Genomic DNA, 19013 nt, shown 5'->3' on the forward strand with positions numbered 1-19013 from the left:
CTAGATTGTAATTTAAAATATTCAATATACCCAAAAATCCTATTATTTATGTATATTTGTAAAATTTTGATTAAACTATTATAGTCTCTCTAACAAACCAATTGAATATAAATTAAATCCAAAGTTTTTTTAAATTAAAAAAATTACTAAAAATAAAATTAGTATTCTAAAATATTTTTATTAAAAATTAAAAATCATAAAAATTTAATTTTAACTTCTTTTTAACAATAAAGAATAAAAATCAGCATTAACTAATTATAATAACTTTTTAAAGATATAACCAGAGGTCGGGCCTGGGCCCGCCCAAATCTTTATAATTAGACCCGTCCAAGTCTTTATGTTTTTGATCAAGCCCCCAATTCTGGTTCATTTCTCCATAAATACAAAATGATTTAGTTTATTTAAAAGGCGATTCAGGTGAGATGTCCAATATAGATTAACTCTAGATTCAATCGTATTCATGAGAATTTTACTCCATGAGAAATTGAAAAAACAATGTTGAATTAGCCTATTGCGAATAGCATTTGCTGCTGCACTTTAAGCAGCTAAAGGTGTCCTCTTCTTGTACGGATGATATGGGAGGTTTAGGTTAATTGATTTGGTTAAATGTCTAATCAATTATTTAGTTACAGTTACAATTTATTATTTATTAATAAGTTTGTTTAATTGATTAGTTTAAATGTTTGATTAGGTTAGTTACTTTATTTAGGATCAATTAAATATTTTGATCTTGTTTGTTTTGTTGTATGTTTCACATTTAAATGCAAATAAGTGGATTGTATGTCACAAGATAGATCAAGTGGATTGGTTATGATATCAATTGAATATGAATATTTAGATATGTTAGATTATGATACTTGATTGAAGATCTTGCTTCAAAAAGTGCAAGGAAAAGTTGTTTTCATTGAATCTAACAATGCTAATTAAAAAGCACTATAACCATGAATTGTTAATATGCTTGCATATTTGATTTGTTTTCCAGTATATATTTGTTTTACAGTTTATAGTTAGCATGGTTGCTTTATTTTCTATGATTTTTCTTTTGCTTAAGAGAAAAAAGTAGCTTAGGGTAGCTTTGGACTTCACAAGTCACTACAGAGGTACACTTGAACCCATTTATTCAAGTCAAACACAAACAAACACCAATGTTGCTAATACTGATTTGTCATGAAAGATTTCAAAAAAATAGCATGATTCTTGACTGAGTCTGGAATTGAATTGCATGTTTGTTGCATGTTGAAATATAAGTCATGAGTACCTTATGCTGACCAATTGCTCAATCACAGCCAGTTGAAAGGGTATGGAAGAAGGTAAAACTAACACACAAGTGACAAGCCACACCTTGTAATTACTAGTATCTCATAACGTTCCCATGTAGGTTGTGACAATACCTTTACCTTGCCCATGTAGAAACTTAAATACAAATTGCCACAGAGCAGTTGATTTGGAGAAGACATCGATAATGTTAAATCCAAAGAAAGGATGAGGTGGTGGATTGTTTATCCCTGGAAAGGATAGGATCATGTTCTAATCTCCTGAAAGGAAATCTCTTTTAGGTATTTTCATTTACATATTTGACCTCATTTTCTATTCCTCATCTCTTTTGTACTTTGTATGATAAAAAAATTTATGAAGTACAAAATTTATCAATAATTTGTCCAATGAGTTGTTTCAATAGTTGTATTGTTGAGAAGATCGTTAAGAAATTAAAAACCAGTCAAGAGGTGATCCCCATCTCTAAACTATATCTTGTTGACATATAGAGGCGAACCTAAGTGCTATGAGGAAACAATACAATTTGATAAATAAGTTAAGTGGGAGTCAGCGATGAAAAATGAGATTGATTCTTTGACGTAAAATCAAACTTGAGAGCTCACTGAGCTATCAAAGGGAAAGAAAGCACTTCACAACAAATGGATCTTCAGGATTAAAGAAGAACATGACAAAATTATGAGATACAAGGAACTGTTGGTTGTGAAAGGATTTTAACAGAAGGAAGGTATTGACTACAATACAATCTTCTCTCAAGTAGTCAAATTGATGACAATATGAACTATTTTGAGTTTGGTTGTGAAAGAAGATCTTCATCTTCAATAAATGGATGTCAAAACAACTTTTTTTTTCACAATGATTTGGATGAAGAGATTTACACACAACAACCACAAGACTTTGAAATCAAGAGAAAAGATGAGCTTGTGTGTAAGATTTAGAAGATTTTGTATGGTTTGAAACAGATTCCAAGGCAATGGTATAAGAAGTTCGATAACTTCATGAAAAGTTACAATTTTTTAAGGTGTGAAGCTGATCATTTATGCTATATTAAGAAGTTTGATAAATCGTACATTATTTTGCTCCTATACGTTGATGACATGTTGATTGTTGAAGAAAGTTTGTATGAGATTAACAAGCTAAAGAAAGAGGTTTCTGAAAAGTTTTCAATGAAGGATTTGGGTACTGCAAATTAAATCATTGGGATGAAAATTTTTAGGGATAAAGAAGTTCTCAAGCTTTCACAAGAATATTATGTGAAGAAAGTTCTTAGCAGATTCAACTTGTACGATGCAAACCAGTTACTACCTCCTTAGCTACTCACTTCAAACTATCTAAAGACCAATCGCCTTCAATAGAGGAGGAGAAAAATTACATGGCCACCGTTTCGTATGCCTCTGACATTGAATGTATTATGTATGCAATGGTTTGCATAAGACTAGACATAAAACAAGCAATGAGAGTTGTTAGCAGATTAATGAGCAATCCGGATAGACAATATTGGGAAGCAGTAAAGTGGATACTCTAATACTTAAGAGGAAGTATGAGTCTCACTTTATGTTTTCGAAAGTCTAATTTAGGTATAGAAGGATATGTTGAAGTTGATGCTGACAAGGGTGGTGTTGTCTATAGTAGGAAGAGCACAACATGGTACATTTATACTCTAAGAGGTACTACAATCAGTTGGGTTTCAAAATTGCAGAAAATTATTACTCTTCTAGTTGTGAGGCTTAAACAAGGTCTAACAATTAGGATTGGATTTCGAAACTACTGATAACAGACTTAGAACAGTTACAACAACATATTGAATTTGAATCCAGGGATCAATGAAGGAAGTTGAATGGTGTAAATCCGGAATTCTAACCGCACCATAGTAGGGTGAATATGAAGATACAAATCGAATGAAAGGATAGCGCAAGGAGAACTTATCTGTGATTTCTAATAATCTCCAACGGACGAACAATAGCGTAGATTGATTGGTCTTTGTGGTTATGCTTCAGTAGATCCAGAAGGAAGCATTGACAATCCACGAGATCACGTAGGAACCAACAGCGTGCTCCCAGCGAAGGAGACATGATGCGGCGAACAAAATCGTAACAAGCAAAAATATATATATTAGGTTTAAGCTGATTCCTCTAGTTGATGGTTGTTATCTTCAGTGAGATTGGGGAGGGAAATAGACAATTCATGTTTGAGAAAATAAGCAAGATCCCATGTCAAAAACCCGCTTGTGGTGAGCGACGTACCACGGTCGTGATAAATCACCAAAAATAATTTCTCTCTCTAGAATCGTTTGGATATATATGTCAAATGAATAACTCCTCATTTTATTGTCATAATAAAAAGAATTCATGGTGGGTTTTTCAAGGGTAAAACCGGGGTAAGACAAAGAGATCCTCTCTCTTTTTAACAGTTTATATTGATCAAGGAGATCTTTTAGAGCATTTTTATAATGCTCCGAAAAAACCAACCATTTACTTACCATCCTTTCTGCATTAAGGAAAACATTACTAATATTTGTTTCACTGACGATCTTTTCATAGTGGCGCACGCTAATATGGATTTCATTAAAACCATTAAGGAAGCATTAACAATATTTTCTAGTGTTACAGGTCTTAATATCAATTAGGAAAAGAATTTGGCATTATATTGAGGTGTGAAGGAGGAAGCGAAGGAGATCATTTTCGGCATTATGGGGATTAAAGTAGGCTCATTACTGGTTCATTACTTGGGTATTCCGTTATCATCGAAACAACTACAAATTTCATATTGTTGATCCCTCATTGAGAAAGTCAAGAATTCAATATATGGATGAGCTACAAAAAGATTATCGTATGCGGGTAGGATTGAACTAATCACGAGAGTCATTATGAGTATCATTGGATATTGGGCACAACAAATCATTCTTCTAAAGAAATTCATGAAGGATCTTGATCGTCTTATGTGGGACTTCATTTGGGGAAATTAAGGATAAGGTGGGAAAAAGGTAAAATTGACTGATGTGTGTAAACCGAAAAAATAGTAGGGAATTGTCTTGAGGAATTATATGGAATGGAATAAGGCACTAAATATAGGCATTTCTAGACTATTAAAAAGAAACAAGATGCATTATGTGTGAAATGGCTAAATTCAAGGTTTATGAAAAACGAGTTAAGCGTATGGACATGTAAAATGAAGATAGACATGGAATGGTCACTTATAAATATCCTCAAGCTCAAAGATAATGCCCTTTCGGTTTTCAATATTCGAATTGGAGATGGACGTGGAACACTATTTTGGCATGACACCTGGTTTGAAAACCGACCTATCATTGTGAAGGCAGAATTTGAAAGAGTCTGAATAAGAAGAGATTTCCATAAAGCCACTATTCAGGATGTTAAAGACGGGGAATGGGATGGTCTTCTTAGGAGAATTCCGAAAGTATAAGAGTTCTTAACTTCATTCACACTTTGAATTTTGATGATACTATTGATACCAGTATTTGGAGTATTGAGAATGATGGAAATTTTAATACAAAACTAGCTTGGGAGTCGATTTGTGATAAGGGATACAATATGGACTAGTTTCATGTTGTTTGGTCTTTTAAGGTTATCCCGAGACACGAATTCATCATGTAGTTATTATGTACGGAAAGACACCCAACTAGGGATCTCATCAAAAGGTTTATGGACATACTAGATTCTAATTGCCTACTTTGTGAAGGGAATGAGTAGACGATAAATCACTTATTCGGTTGCTTCCCGTTTACTCTTAAGTTGTGGAAAAGGTTTTAGAAAGTACTGGAATTGGCATATTTCCTTTTGGAATAGATAGACATCAAGGAGGTTGCTATTGTGAAAGTAAAAGTTAATCAATTCCGCTCAAATTTGTTTAAATGTGGGTTTGCATGTATTGTTTATCATGTATGGGAAAAAAGAATTTCAAGAGCATTTTTTAGGATGTGATGTAACATTGAGAATGTAAAGAGGAGTATTATGGTTGATTGCAACTCACTCACTCGTACTTGGAGGCTAATCCCGAAGAATGAACAAAAATGGTCTTTATGTCGAATATGGAGCATGGATTATGATGAAGTCACGTAATTTAGTATGTTTAAGGAGAAATTATAAATTAAGTGTTGTTGTTTTAGCTGTTTGTTTATATGCCTTGTTTGTGATGTTCATTTGTTTTGTTATTCCATTATTTGAAAATTAGAGCAAATATTTGTTTTGCTCTAATTCATAAACTAATGTAGGTTTTCTTTTATCCTTTTGTGATTTTTTAATTAAATTATGCTAAGTCATTTTCTAAAAAAAATAATAATAACAATAGAATTCCAAAATAGACAACCTTTTTTTAAAATGTTTCATCCTCAGATCATCATACATAACTCCTCCATCATTGTCTTTCTCTCCCTCAGTCTCATCTTCCAAGTTCATGCTCATATCATAAATATGTTCCTCCTCACCACCGTTTTCCCTAAAATCATCATTGCGATTCATAAATGGTTATTGGGTTTTCTCCAAGTTTTTTGTTTAAAAAATTCCTTATCAATTTCAATAGATTATCCATCTTTGACCGAAACATTTTAGTGACATGTAGTTATAAATCAAGACACTTACCATGATTTAGAATTTTACGAATAGTTAGTTATGATGTTTATGTATTTTTATTAAGAAAAAAGGGTTATGATGATTCTATAAGATTGCTTAAATTTACTTAGTACAGTAAGGTTGATACATGTAATAAGTTAATATAACTAATTTTTAGTTTTTGGTTGCCTATGGGATTCTAAACTTCATTAAGTGAACATAGCAATAAGTTCTTATGTTAGAGATCATATTGCCTAATAACACTCACTGGGAAGCCAATATTTGGACGTGTATGAGACAAGTACAAGAGTTGCCCCACGAGTCGTTGATGCCTTTATCAATTGGGGTATCATTTTCGTTGTTTCCAAGTTTGTGAAGTGAGTCCATTGGAGTGTCGGTAGGCTTACATCCAAGCATGCCTATTTATTTTAAAAGGTCCATATTGTACTTTCTTTGAGATAAGGAAATCCCATTCTTTGACCGCGCAACTTCCATTTTCTATGAAGAACTTGAGTGGTCCGAGGTCTTTAGTGTCAAACCGATTTCACTTGAATTCTTTCAAGTTTTGAATATATCTTCTTCATCATTTGGTCAAAATAATATAATCAACGTAGACAATGAAGAATGTGGTCCAATTTTTTGGATTCTTAACAAACACAATGTTATCAACGTCACTTTGAGAGAAGCCGTTTTCAATGATAAAGATTGAAGTTTTTTTCGAACCATGCTCTTGGTGATTGTTTTAGGCCATAGAGAGACTTGTGAAGGCGAAACATTTGTTTGGTGAAGCATTAACACTGGGAGACACGTTCAAATAGACTTTTTCTTTAAGGTCCCTATTTAAATGGCATTATTACGTAAAGGGGTTAAATGCACTAACATCATTCCCCTGATTTTGGGCATGATGCATGATAGGAAAAGGTGGAATGACTCCCTTAATCGGAGTCAAACCAACATGAAAGAAGGGAGTGAGAACTGTTGTTGTTGTAGTAGTCAGTTCACAACATTGGTACATTTTCTAAAAAAAATAATAATAACAATAGAATTCCAAAATAGACAACCTTTTTTTTAAAATGTTTCATCCTCAGATCATCATACATAGCTCCTCCATCATTGTCTTTCTCTCCCTCAGTCTCATCTTCCAAGTTCATGCTCATATCATAAATATGTTCCTCCTCACCACCGTTTTCCCTAAAATCATCATTGCGATTCATAAATGGTCATTGGGTTTTCTCCAAGTTTTTTGTTTAAAAAATTCCTTATCAATTTCCGTAGATTATCCATCTTTGACCGAAACATTTTAGTGACATGTAGTTATAAATCAAGACACTTACCATGATTTAGAATTTTACGAATAGTTAGTTATGATGTTTATGTATTTTTATTAAGAAAAAAGGGTTATGATGATTCTATAAGCTTGCTTAAATTTACTTAGTATAGTAAGGTTGATACATGTAACAAGTTAATATAACTAATTTTTAGTTTTTGGTTGCCTATGGGATTCTAAACTTCATTAAGTGAACATAGCAATAAGTTATTGTGTTAGAGATCATATTGCCTAACAACACTCACTGGAAAGCCAATATTTGGACGTGCATGAGACAAGTACAAGAGTTGCCCCACGAGTCGTTGATGCATTTATCAATTGGGGTATCATTTTCGTTGTTTCCAAGTTTGTGAAGTGAGTCCATTGGAGTGTCGGTAGGCTTACATCCAAGAATGCCTATTTATTTTAAAAGGTCCATATTGTACTTTCTTTGAGATAAGGAAATCCCATTCTTTGACCGCGCAACTTCCATTTTTTATGAAGAACTTGAGTGGTCCGAGGTCTTTAGTGTCAAACCGATTTCACTTGAATTCTTTCAAGTTTTGAATATATCTTCTTCATCATTTGGTCAAAATAATATAATCGACGTAGACAATGAAGAATGTGGTCCAATTTTTTGGATTCTAAACAAACACAATCTTATCAACTTCACTTTGAGAGAAGCCATTTTCAATGATAAAGATTGATTTTTTTTTCGAACCATGCTCTTGGTGATTGTTTTAGGCCATAGAGAGACTTGTGAAGGCGAAACATTTGTTTTGTGAAGCATTAACACTGTGAGACACGTTCAAATAGACTTTTTCTTTAAGGTCCCTATTTAAATGGCATTATTACGTAAAGGAGTTAAATGCACTTACATCATTCCCCTAATTTTGGGCATGATGCATGATAGGAAAAGGTGGAATGACACCCTTAATCGGAGTCAAACCAACATGAAAGAAGGGAGTGAGAACTGTTGTTGTTGTAGTAGTCAGTTCACAACATTGGTACTAAGGACATGAATGACTTTAAACATTTTTTTGATGACCATCTTCATGGACTTCAACATGTTTTGAAGTTCATTTAGCTCCATTGAGGGAACCGGGATTGGTGTATTAGATCCTCAGCCATGTTCGAGCTTTTGATTGTAGATTTGATGAACATACATGTAATCGGATCTCTTTAAAGAGTCGTGGCACTGGGTATGCGAACACCCTAAAAAAGTTGTTTATCAGTGTACTATCGCGATATCTTATATTAAAAGCATTTCACATATATTAAATTAAATGCAAAAATATCCTAAATATAAATACACATTAAAAGTTAATAACTGATTTTTCATTCATAAAAATTGTATCACAAATGATGATTGTTTCAATCATAGAATATTATATTGTTACTCATGCTTACAACATGTTATGCATGACATACACAAATATATAGATAAATCTATGTCTAAAAATGCTAAGAATCAAACTAATAATTTGGATCCTCCTCCAGGTCTATCTCAACATAAGAGCCTTTTGAAATCGTGGGCCCCTCATCTTATGGAGAGCTCGGGTCATTATCGAAAGGGAGAGCCTCATATGATATTGTCTCATTTATTTCCTCGTGATTGGACCTATCAAGGGTCGTGCTAGTCGGGTCCGAGGGAGTAGCCTGTTCTTGGATCAAAGAAGAAGCAACTATTCCTAAATCCTCGTCTTTTGAAAAGTCTTCATCACTTGACATGTTCATCTCCTCATAGGTCTTTCAATGGATATTCCTATCCTTGATGATGATGTCCAACTAGTAGTGCACAAACGACAACCTCTATACGTCCTACCATAAGCTCGCATAGGCTTCGTACAACTTCGTCGTGATAGGTACGTTATCCACAAGATATGAACTCACTATAGAGATATCAAGACCTTTGCCTATTAGTCTAGAAAAATTAAAAAATAAAGTAAAGAAAAAAGTTAACTAAGTGAGAAGTAATTAACTTAGAAATAAATAAAAGGTATGAAACATTAAACAACTGAATTTTGACGATGTTTAAATAAATAAAAAAAGCTAGATGTTTAAATAGAATAAAGCTAAGTTGTCTATTTGTTTTGTGCTGGTGCATAAGACTATGCTAATTTAGACGTGGTCTAAGAAAGATAAATAGACGTGATGCGTAGTTAGACGTGGTAGTCTAACTCTTTTAGACTTGGTTTAAAGGGAAACGTAGTTAGACGTGGTAGTCTAACTCTTTTAGACTTGGTCTAAAGGGAAACATAGTTAGACGTGGTAGTCTAACTCCTTTAGACTTGGTATAAAGGAAAACGTAGTTAGACGTGGTAGTCTAACTCCTTTAGACTTGGTCTAAAGGGAAACGTAGTTAGATGTGGTAGTCTAACTCCTTTAGACTTGGTTTAAAGGAAAACGTAATTAGACGTGGTAGTCTAACTCTTTTAGACTTGGTCTAAAGAGAAACATAGTTAGACGTTGTAGTCTAACTTCTTTAGACTTGGTTTAAAGGGAAACGTAATTAGACGTGGTATTCTAACTCCTTTAGACTTGGTCTAAAGGGAAACGTAATTAGGCATGGTAGTCTAACTCCTTTAGACTTGGTCTAAATGGATGCGTAGTTAGACGAGGATGTCTAACTCCTTTAGACTTGGTCTAAAGGGATGCGTAGTTAGACGAGGACGTCTAACTCCTTTAGACTTGGTCTAAAGAGATGCGTAGTTGGACGAGGACGTCTAACTCCTTTAGACTTGGTCTAAAGGGAAACGTAGTTAAACGTGGTAGTCTAACTCCTTTAGACTTGGTCTAAAGGAATGGGTAGTTAGACGAGAACGTCTAAATCCTTTAGACTTGGTCTAAAGGATACATAGTTAGACGAGGACGTTTAACTCCTTTAGACTTGGTCTAAAGAGATGCGTAGTTAGACGAGGATGTCTAACTCCTTTAGACTTGGTCTAAAAGGATACATATTTAGACGAGGTCGTCTAACTCCTTTAGACTTGGTCTAAATAGACGCATAGTTAGACGAGGACGTCTAACTCCTTTAGACTTGGTCTAACGAAGCACGTCTAATGCCTTGTTTTAGCAGACATCTGAAAAAAGCATATGTCTAACCACGATCAACTAGTTGTGTGCTACTCCTACTCCACTTACTTCTATGCAGTCTGTCAATCCATCTAATTGTATCAAATGAACGAATTCCACGTACGCAAATATCCTTCCAACTGCCTGTCTAGTACAAGACAACTTCAGAGGATATTCAGCGCACTACCAGTTCGGTACAGCAATAATCCATTTGCTCAGAATTTGCTGTATTCTAGTACTATGGGCGGCCTTCCAACGGACACTTGCCACGTGTCCACGAAGAAGATTTGAATGTTGGTTTCCTTTTACTACAAATAGATGCTTAAGGACAACTGATGAATCTCTCGGTTACCAAATTCATAAATTCACTCTTGCTCTTAATGATCTCTATCATCATTCAAGCTCAAGAGAGAAAATCAATTACTATCTACTTGTGAGAATATTGTAATTTGAACAGAGATTATTTTATTCAACAGAGAGTTAGCTAGCTCAGTAAGTTGTATTTGATTCGAAGTATTTAGTGGATATCCTTCCGGTTGTAGAAGAAGGGGTGACGTATGAGTTTTATCTTTGAACATCCATAAAACACCCTGTGTTCTTTACTTTCTGCCATTTACCTTTCATCGGTACAAAGCTTCAAATCCGATGAACACTTTTGTACTTGAATTTGTTTCAAGAGTTCTAAGGATTTGTGAAGAATAGAAATAGATATTAATCCCTCACATGATTATTATCGAATCGTTTATCATAAGTTGTTATCAATAGTCAGACCCTAGTATCTATTGTTAGCACCGATCTTTACACTATTTTCTTTCTTAGGTGCACCGTACAATAGGTGGTGACCTTTGAAAAGCAAAATAGCATATTGAAGGGACATACATCCATGAAGTTTGTGGTGTCCAAGATATGGTACGAAGGGACCATTAATTGGATCAGATGATCATCATCGATAGGATGAGGATGTAGAGCTGCGACAACCCTCTCTCAAGCCTTATGGCGTGACCATGATAAAAATTATTAACAATAGGAGGAAGGAAACTAAGCTTTTCTATCAACCATAAGTAGAGAATTAGGGGAGATCCTCTCATAGACATGTGAGTCTAGCCAAGAACTGTCTGGTGCATCCCGAGCATGGTCTCAGCAAGGATAAGCCCCGATAGATAACATTGACCATCATCCATAAGAAAACTAACTCTAGTAAGTACGAGGAAGGTCAATGCCCTATCTCGGAGTAGAGAAGAAAATGAGCCATCAACACAACCAAAATCTTTCGGTTAGTGATCTTTAGGTATTCGTGGACATCAAAATACTTTAACAGCTTTTTCCACATGGCTATATTGATACTCCCGATTCAAAAAAGAAAACTAGACGGATGCTAATCTTCTACAAAACACTCCAACATGAGTTCTTGAGAAGGCCATACATCCTCCACCGATGGGAGGTACATAAGATGCCTAAAAGGAGAGAACAAAATGGCGTGAAACTCCTCAATGATAGGTGTGATACGATGTGGGCCGATGGCGTACAAGCGCGAGAGACCATCCCACTTTTGTTGCATATGCAGAATGAGTCGGGTGTCTATCTTTAGATATGCTAAAGATAAAATCTCTTGTAACATATAACGTACGTAATATGAGGTGTCCTTAAGGAACCTCTGCAAATACACAAATATCATATATAGAGAAGATGAATCCATGACCTATACAAAACATATTTTAAAAATAACATCTATATGTATGTTTTCATTTTTAGAAAATATATTTTATGTTATGAAAATCTACATAGCTCGTGATTAGTGCTATTTGCTTTGTCACATGCTAAAGTGTTTCCTTTATTTCTTTGTATTTGGCCGTGGAGACTATTTTAGGTGTCATTGTTTCCTCAGAAATTTCGTGACGAATAAAGTGTCCAGTTATCGGATCTCGTTTCATCGGGGTCATTTCGATCGTTTGTAGTCGTGGAATGTAACGAAGAGAAAGAGATGAGGATTTGCAGTTATAATGTAATTATAATGCAATGTATATGCACGTAAAATGAATTCTAGAGAATGAAAATTTCCTTGTGATTTTATATTTGAGAAAATACAAGTTATTATACAAAATATTCGCTTAGTTTGTAACATGCATATCTCTCTTGTTGGTATTTATAGAGTTAGTTTAATTATAGAAAAAGTAACGACAAAGGCTATATGTTTTAAGTACTACTATAGTCCGTTCCTACACTTGAAGTTTCTTCCTTTTTATTTTTCCTAGCCCGCTCATATTCTTAGAAAATATATGTCAAGTGATCCTTCGCTCCTTTGTGATTCCAATTTTAGAAGAGTTGTGCCACTTTTTCAGATAGCCAACTAGGACTTATGGTTAATCAGCCTATATATGGAGATAACATTCCATGTATAAGGAGGCATTAAGTCACAATTGAATTTCTTGAATAGATCGTGAGTGTAATAAGAAGTGATCCATTTCAAACCATGAGTGTTGCTGAGTTATGGATCCTACATTTATAATAAACTCTACAATAGTTAATTATAGTTTATTTAATTTGTATTTGGGTTTGGGATTGGGCCTGACAAAGAGTTATTTAGGTTTTATTACTTGAATGTTTACCCTATAAATATGTTATTATTAAGGGTTTACATTAATAAGATAAAATTCTATAGATATAAAGTGTGCGGCAAAAAATTATACTTATTCTTCTTCTTCATAGTGAAATCTGGTGGCGGCTGAAGTGGAAGTAGCTCATTTGAGTGAACCACTATAAATTTGTGTCTTTTTGTGTTTTTTTTTGCGTCTTTACAGTTCGTTTCAAGTAGGTCAGTTTTTGGGGATCCAAATCCTAACAACTGATATTAGAGCTTCTATTCTAGATCATAGCATTTGAAATGATAGCAAACAAGAATAGTATAAGACACGGGATTGGAAGATTTGATAGAACAGATTATGCATTCCAGAGGATGCATATTTAGAATTATCTTTATGGAAATAAGATTCATGTTCTTTTAAGTGAGAAACTATAGAAGATGGATGAAGCTAAATAGAAACACCTTGATACACATGTTTTAAGAGTTATCTGATTGACGCTAGCAAAAAAGGTTGCTCACAACGTACCATAGGAGAAGACCACCATGGGTATAATGAAAGATCTCTCTGATATGTCTAAGAAACTATCTGCTAACAACAAGGTACATTTAATGAAAAGACTCTTCAATTTAAGAATAATTAATGACACTTATGTCACTACTCATTTGAACGAATTTAATACAATTGTGAATCAACTATTATCTATTGAGATGATTTTGGGGATGAAGTTAGTACCTTGATTTTGTTAGCATCTTTATCAAATAGCTGAAAACCTATGGGAAATAATTAGTAACTTTGTTGAAATTCTAAATTAAAGTTAGAGATCGTATTTTTGTTAAAAATGTTCATAAAATTTATTCAGGTAAAACGTTCAAATGTTCTACTCTAAATGTTGAAAATAGGGATAGAGGTAATGATAGAAATTTTAACTAAGGTAAAAGCATATCTATGTCGAGGATCATGAGGAGACAGTTCAAGTTTGGAAGGACATTTGATTGCTAGAATTGTGATAAAAATATCACTTGAAAAGGAATTCCAAAGCACCAAAGAGAAAGGTGATGATAAAAATGATGTAGCCAACGCAGTTATAGAAGTTGTCATTAATGCGTTTCTTTTTTCTGTTGATAGCCTGATTAATACATGGGTTTTGGACTTGAGAGCGTCTTTCCACACCACTGCCCACAAAGAGTTAATTGAGAATTATGTGGCTGGAAAAAGTGGGAAAGTTTATCTCGCAGATGGTGAGCCATTGTATATTGTTGGCATGTGGACATCTATTTAATGATGGGAAACAATTCTATTTGGAAGATTAACAAGGTGAGACACATTTCAGGTTTAATGTGCAATCTGATTTCTGTTACTCAACTTGATGAAAAAGGTCACTATTTCAGTTGTGGAAATGGTGTGTGGAAGGTGATTAAATGAGCAATAGTTGTTTCTCGAGGTCAGAAATTTGGAACAATAAATGACTTCAACTTGTAAAGAAACAATTGCTTCTATAGTTGATGACTCGAAGAACAGTGAGTTATGGCATCGCAGGTGGTCCATATTCATAGCAGGAACGTTATCTTCAATGAACATGTTCTCTACAAAGATGTTGTTGGAAAGACATTAGATGATGATTCCAAGTTGGAAGAGACTAGTACGGTTGATTCGAGAGATTTTTATCTAAATATATACCGACTGTTGAAGAAGACCAGTGTGTTGTTGAAGATGAAATCATTGAGAACATGGTCCCAAAGGAAAATCAGCAAACACCGGTTATATAGTTGAGAAGATCGTAAAAAATAAAAAACATGTCGAGAGGTGGTCCCCATCTCTAAAATATATCTTGTTGATAAATAGAGGTGAACCTGAATGGTATGAGGAGGCAATAAAACCTGGAATGAAAGATGAGATGGACTCTTTGGTGTCAAATTAGACTTGGGAGCTCACTAAGCTACCAAAGGGAAAGAAAGCTCTTCAAAATAAATGGATCTTCAAGACTAAAGAAGAACATGACAAAACTATGAGGTACAAGACAAGGTTGGATGTGAAAGGATTTCAAAAGAAGGAATGTATTGACTACAATGAGATCTTCTCTACAGTGGTCAAATTTATGACACTTAGAACTATTTTGAGTTTGGTTGTGAAATACCTTCATCTTCAACAAATGGAGGTCAAAACTGTTTTTCTTAATGATGACTTAACTGAAGAGATTTACTTGTGAAAACCACAAGGATTTGAAATCAAAGGAAAATATGAGCTTGTGTGTAAACTTTAGAAGAGTCTATATGGTTTGATACAATTCTAAGGCATTGGTACAAGAAGTTCGATAGCTTCATGAAACATAACAATTTTTGGAGGTGTGAAGTTGGTCATTACTGTTATATCAATAGGTTTTATAAATTGTATATTATCATGCTCTTCTACGTTCATGACATGTTGATTGCTGGAACAAATTTGTATGAGATTAACAAACTAAAAAAAGAGTTGTTTGAAAATTTTGCAATGAAGGATTTGGATGCTGCAAAACAAATTCTTGAGACGAAAATTTTCAGAGATAAAAAAGTTCTCAAGCTTTAACATGAAAAATATGTGAAGAAAGTTCTTAGCATATTCAACTTGTATGATGTAAAATCAGTTACTACCCCCTTATCTATTCACTTCAACCTATCTAAAGATCAGTCATCTTCAATAGAGGATGAGAAAATTTACATGAACACCATTATGTATGCCTCTACCATTGGTTGTATTATGTATGTATTGAATTGCACACGACTAGACATAATACATACAGTGGAAGTTGTTAGCGTATTTATGCTGACAAAAACTATGAAAAATGAGAAATTGAAAGTTGGTGCAAATTCAGTCGGTCCTCTTCTTTAAAAAACCAGATGGAAGCCGCTACCGATCGAGAGATGATGAAGTTAGTCTCTAAGTGAGAGATTGTTGAGTTATGGAGCATATACTTATAATCCAACTCTCATCCGAGAGTTGTGAGGTTTGCTGCAATAGTCTCTTCAGATTTCGGCTACAACATATTCGGGCACTTTTCCAGCCTTGGAGCATGTTTAAAATTGATTTTTTTAATCCTTTTTTACTACATTTTCAATCTACAAATATTTTTAATAAATGTGACATTGGTTTGGCCAATTTATTTTATTTGTTTTATATTTTGGGGTTCAATAAATAATTTATTTGGGATAAAATATATACAACACTTATCATAAATTATTTTATTTATTTTCTTTTGTCATTATTCTTAATTAATTAGTATTTTTATTATTACAATAATTAATCTAATTAATTATTTAATCATGTTTTGGCTTTAATTATTTTGACTTTATTTATTCAAAATAATTATTTTAAAATTTATAAATTGGGTATGTAAAATTTTTAAAAAAATTCAAATATATGGGGGAATTAATTTTAATTTTAGAAAAATTAAAGTTTAAAAAAATGAGATTTTAAAGACAACTTCATAACTTATCATCCCGTCGAATCTAGAAGAGATTAAGATATTTAATGGGAAATGTGTAATAGGTCTACTTTAATTTGTTTTTCAATTTAATTATACTCAAGACTATAGAGTCGCCACCAAATTTATAAAAAAAATTAAGAAATTAAGAGAAATGGGTTTTGTGTTTGGTTACGTGTGGGAAAGGGTTTTTTAGACTATATGTCCCGCAACACCCCTAAGGTTCTACTAATTAATTTTAGTCGCATTTAAAATTCCTTACACTTTACAATGTTTAAAATTTATATGTTACCCCAGGATCACATAAGTCACAAACATACATAAAATAAAAACTAACAAAACCCAAATGAAAGCCTAACTTCATTAAGAAAAAAATATATGAAAATATAGTAAAAGATCGTGGTTAAACTCCATGGTCGCAAAAAACTGATTTTTAGCCGAGGTGTGAACCCAGTTCAGATAAGGGTGGTGAAAAAGAGCAAGCCTCGGTCACAATATTTGGTTGAGCAGCGTGCAACAACATCAGTCCTCAATTAGTAGCAACAAGATTTTATCCTTATAGGAGATTTCACGACACGAACAAAATCATCGGCACATACAACACAATCGGCACGGTATTAAGGTCTCGGTTTCGCATGTTGTGGTCGCGATTGCTAGTCGCTTAGAGTCGCTTGTCAAATCAAGAACGTACGCACAATCAGCACAATCGGCACAATCAGCACAATCGACACAATCGGCACGAACGACATGGTATTGACTTTAATAACTAGGTCGTTCATTCATCTGCAAAGTTTGGTTGGAAGATTAGGATTTCTAGTTTACCCTGTTCTGTAATATTTAGGGTTTCTATTGTACCCTATTTTGTTATTGCTTCGTTTTTTTGTTGTGTTTTGTTATTCATCAAATGGGAAGAAAGAAAAGCAATAAGAATAGGGAAGTTATAGAATTTGTGATGGAAGGTTTAAGGGAGGTAACTGAAAAAGAAATCGATAGGATTGCTGAAGAAATTATCTATGAAAAACAGGAATACAACAAAGGTAAAAAACCAATTATTTATATATATTTTTAAGAAAGTGCAGCAGGAAAATAGGGGCAAAAAGAGGGAATATAGAAGGTTTGGTATAATGAAAGAGCAAACCTCTTTAGACTTAAAAATCAAATCACAAAGTTACCGATGCATACAAAGAAAGGAGTGATTGTGCTCAACAAAGAGAAAATAGAGCAAACAGCCGTCCAATTGAATATACATTATCTTCAAGAATGGAACCTACTGAAGAAAGAAGAATACGAAAAGATAGTAAACTGATCAGTGGAAACAATGAGGGAGCTAATGAAGTCCCCAAAATCAAATACTTATACTATCAGGAGCAATTCTAACTGGAAGGTTAATGAAGTCTGGAATAAGAATGCATAAAAGAAAATAGAAGATCATGCATACAAAGGTCAAATCTACTTGGTGAGTTTAAAACAAAAGTTGAGGTTCTCAACTCTCCTTTTGAATTTAAATTGCCCACTGAAGTGGAGGAGAAATGCGTTAAAGAATGGAAAAATGTAGTTGTTGGGAACTACATAGGAACGAACCGTGTATCTTTCCTAAACACTAAGGAATCACTAATGAAACAATGGGAGCATACGGGACTAGAGAAGGTTTCTACAAACATCCATCATCTTTATTTTCTACAATTCAAAAAGGGAACGAACTTGGATAATATTATGAAAATTGGGCATACTTATATTGGATCCAACTATATGAAGTTTGAGTGATGGTCTGAAGAATTGAGCCTTCAAAGAGAGCCAAAGGAAACAGCCCAAATATGGTTCAAACTTAGGAACGTCCCAACACACATGTATAATGCAGAAACTCTAAGTCACTTTGCTAGTCTATTGGGGAAACCATTATATATGGAACCAATTACAAAGGGAGGAGAGCATCATACTTTTCTAGAATAAGAATATAAGTGCATCCTCAAAGTACACTGCCAAAGAATATGACAGTTGTTGATAGGAAGGGAAAGCCCACAATCATGGAAATCTTATATGAATGGAGGTCAAACAGGTGTGATTTCTGCAATACTTTCTAACATGTTAATAATAAATGTGCAAAAGCAATTGAGGAAGAACAAAAAATCATGAAAGCCTAGGAATCAAATAAACAGGAAAATGAAACGGAAGAATCAAAAATGAAAGAGCATATTGTGGAAGTCAAGTATAGTGATAAAAAAGAAAAAAAATGAGAAAAATGCAGAGGAAGAAAGTAAGAAGGATTCTAAGAAAAATGAAAGTAGTGAAAGAAAGAGAGTAAAGAGAATCATAGTGAAGAGGAAAATAAAATTATGTGTAATGCAAAGGATTAGGTTGAAAATGGAAGATGAACCTCAAGTTGTTGTTGAGGAAACTGAAGAGGAAAACAACCAGAATTTCAAAGCTGAAACAGAGAATTCTAAAGTCGATAAAGAATATTTCAAAATCGATGTGGAGTCTGAAGCTGAATCTGAAGATAAGGAAGACAAGAATACAAAAATTCAAGTTGAATATAACAAAGGTAAAACCCTGAAATTCTCAGAAACAATTATTTTTATCAAATCAAAGCGGGCTCGTACTAAGAAAGAATTCAAAATAAGAAACAACAATACTCATCATCCTCTTGAATATAATCTCCTTTTATTGTTAGAGGAAGAGGAAGAGGAAGGGGAAGGGAAAAAATACATATAAATGAAAATAGATGACATGCAAAAATCCTAAGTTGGAATGGT

The sequence above is a fragment of the Impatiens glandulifera genome, chromosome 8, assembly GCF_907164915.1.
Source record: "Impatiens glandulifera chromosome 8, dImpGla2.1, whole genome shotgun sequence".
Taxonomy (NCBI): Eukaryota; Viridiplantae; Streptophyta; class Magnoliopsida; order Ericales; family Balsaminaceae; genus Impatiens; species Impatiens glandulifera.